This window comes from Girardinichthys multiradiatus, chromosome 12 (genome assembly GCF_021462225.1).
Source record: "Girardinichthys multiradiatus isolate DD_20200921_A chromosome 12, DD_fGirMul_XY1, whole genome shotgun sequence".
Taxonomy (NCBI): Eukaryota; Metazoa; Chordata; class Actinopteri; order Cyprinodontiformes; family Goodeidae; genus Girardinichthys; species Girardinichthys multiradiatus.
In genome coordinates, this window is record NC_061805.1 from 35,024,345 (window position 1) to 35,027,832 (window position 3,488).

A 3,488-nucleotide genomic window follows, 5' to 3' on the forward strand; every position below is an offset into this window, starting at 1 on the left:
GAATTTACTGCTTCACCAGAAGATAGAACAAGTTCTTCTGCCCAAACACCAATCATTCATATCCAGACAACTTCTTTGGAAGATGAAATGTCAGTTGAATACAGTTCTGTCCCACCATCATCTCACTCACTTTTCACCACAGAGCAACCTAAAACAGATGAAACACTCATGTCTCTTTTAACAGAAGAGCAGTCCATTTCTCCGGTCTCTGAGGGTAAACCCATGACCCCGTTAACAGGTTCAGCAATTACTCCATCAGTCTCATCATCCGCTACTGTTTATCATCAGTATGAAGATTATGATACAAAGCCTACAATGGTGGAGTCCATTCCTTTAATCAATGGAACAAGTATCCAACCTGACACAGCTACACTTCTCATTGTCCCAGTTGCTGAAACTTCTGGACAAACACTTTCTGATGTCACTGACCAGTCAATTAAGACAACAGCAGTTTTTTCAACAATAAGTACAAAGTCACCTTCAGCCTCAGCATCATACACATCTGAAACAAGGGATGTTTCAACAACTACTGTTACCCCAGATGCATTACTCCACAGCACAGTGAAACCAACAGTGATATCTCCTGAAACAAAACAGGCGTTTACCACAACCCAATTTAAAGACGAGTCTGCAACATCATTGGAAACTTCAACTTTTGCCATTACAGATAAAGGGAGCACAAATCAATATACCAGTGAATACCCCAGTGAAATGTCTAGCAAACACCTGGTATCTCCAACGGGTTCCTCGTTAATCAGTCCAGAGACAACAACAGCAGAGGAAGTTGATAAATATTCCACAGAAAAGAAAACCATCCCTTCAATTTCATCTATTACTGAAAAGGAAGAGACATTTTCTCTCACTACTGCAAAAGATGAGGACGGTTCTGGATCCACAATTACAGACCCGTTCAAGTCATTTATTACCGTTATCGGTTCATCTTCAACTCTGTACAGCATTGACACAACAACAGACACAACAACATCCCCTGAAGCAGCATCAACCTTTGTGTTACAGCTGAAGATATTTCTGGTGAAAACATCACTAAATCTACTGACACACCTGTCACTAAAGGTACGGCTAGCTCTTCAGCCTTTAATATTCTTTCTTCATCAGTCTCAGCATCAAGAAAAGCTGAAACAACCGATACTTCAAAAACAATTGGTACTTCAGCTTCAGAACTCCACATCCCAGAGGAACCAACATCGGTGTCCCCTGAAACACCTCAGACTTTCTCTACTGCTACGTCTGAGCGAAAGTCAGTCATGCCAGAGGAAAGTTCAAGAACTCCAGTAACAAATGAAGAGAGGACAAGTAAGCCCACAATTGAAACATCTAGCATACACATGGCATCTCCTACAGGTTCTTCATTGCTCAGCACAGAGAAGACAACAGCTCTGCTAGTTGAGGTTGATTACAGTATTCAAACAGTTCAAACAATGACATCTTCCCTTTCCACAGTCACAGCTAGAACAGAAAGTTCTTCTGTCAGTTCTCCAGTAGAAGAAGACTTTTCAGGAGACCAAACTACTGATATGTTCACACCAGTCTCTACAGTTACAGAATTATCTTCATCTGTTCACATTACCGAGACAACACAATCTCCTGAAACAATGGCAGTCCAAATAATCACAGATGCTGAAGGTTCTGGAGAAGGCTCTGCAGATTTTACCAGCAAGTCATTAGTGACCGTTGCTACTGCATCCCCAGCGTTGTTCAAAGAGTCTCCATCAGTCACAACATCAGACACATCTTTGAAAAGTGACACTTTAAAACCAACTGTCTTCTCAGCTTCATCAGTTCATGGTGTAGTGAAATTAACATCTGTGTCTCCTGAAAAAGAACATGTTGTTACCACAAGTCAGTTTGAGGGAGATTCAGAAACACCAGAACAACGTAGCTCCTCAGCACTTCCATCTCTTTCTCATGGAACCGAAGAATTTACTGCTTCACCAGAAGATAGAACAAGTTCTTCTGCCCAAACACCAATCATTCATATCCAGACAACTTCTTTGGAAGATGAAATGTCAGTTGAATACAGTTCTGTCCCACCATCATCTCACTCACTTTTCACCACAGAGCAACCTAAAACAGATGAAACACTCATGTCTCTTTTAACAGAAGAGCAGTCCATTTCTCCGGTCTCTGAGGGTAAACCCATGACCCCGTTAACAGGTTCAGCAATTACTCCATCAGTCTCATCATCCGCTACTGTTTATCATCAGTATGAAGATTATGATACAAAGCCTACAATGGTGGAGTCCATTCATTTAATCAATGGAACAAGTATCCAACCTGACACAGCTAAACTTCTCATTGTCCCAGTTGCTGAAACTTCTGGACAAACACTTTCTGATGTCACTGACCAGTCAATTAAGACAACAGCAGTTTTTTCAACAATAAGTACAAAGTCACCTTCCGCCTCAGCATCATACACATCTGAAACAAGGGATGTTTCAACAACTACTGTTACCCCAGATGCATTACTCCACAGCACAGTGAAACCAACAGTGATATCTCCTGAAACAAAACAGGCGTTTACCCCAACCCAATTTAAAGACGAGTCTGCAACATCATTGGAAACTTCAACTTTTGCCATTACAGATAAAGGGAGCACAAATCAATATACCAGTGAATACCCCAGTGAAATGTCTAGCAAACACCTGGTATCTCCAACGGGTTCCTTGTTAATCAGTCCAGAGACAACAACAGCAGAGGAAGTTGATAAATATTCCACAGAAAAGAAAACCATCCCTTCAATTTCATCTATTACTGAAAAGGAAGAGACATTTTCTCTCACTACTGCAAAAGATGAGGACGGTTCTGGATCCACAATTACAGACCCGTTCAAGTCATTTATTACCGTTATCGGTTCATCTTCAACTCTGTACAGCATTGACACAACAACAGACACAACAACATCCCCTGAAGCAGCATCAACCTTTGTGTTCACAGCTGAAGATATTTCTGGTGAAAACATCACTAAATCTACTGACACACCTGTCACTAAAGGTACGGCTAGCTCTTCAGCCTTTAATATTCTTTCTTCATCAGTCTCAGCATCAAGAAAAGCTGAAACAACCGATACTTCAAAAACAATTGGTACTTCAGCTTCAGAACTCCACATCCCAGAGGAACCAACATCGGTGTCCCCTGAAACACCTCAGACTTTCTCTACTGCTACGTCTGAGCGAAAGTCAGTCATGCCAGAGGAAAGTTCAAGAACTCCAGTAACACATGAAGAGAGGACAAGTAAGCCCACAATTGAAACATCTAGCATACACATGGCATCTCCTACAGGTTCTTCATTGCTCAGCACAGAGAAGACAACAGCTCTGCTAGTTGAGGTTGATTACAGTATTCAAACAGTTCAAACAATGACATCTTCACTTTCCACAGTCACAGCTAGAACAGAAAGTTCTTCTTTCATTTCTCCAGTAGAAGAAGACTTTTCAAGAGACCAAACTACTGACATGTTCACACCAGTC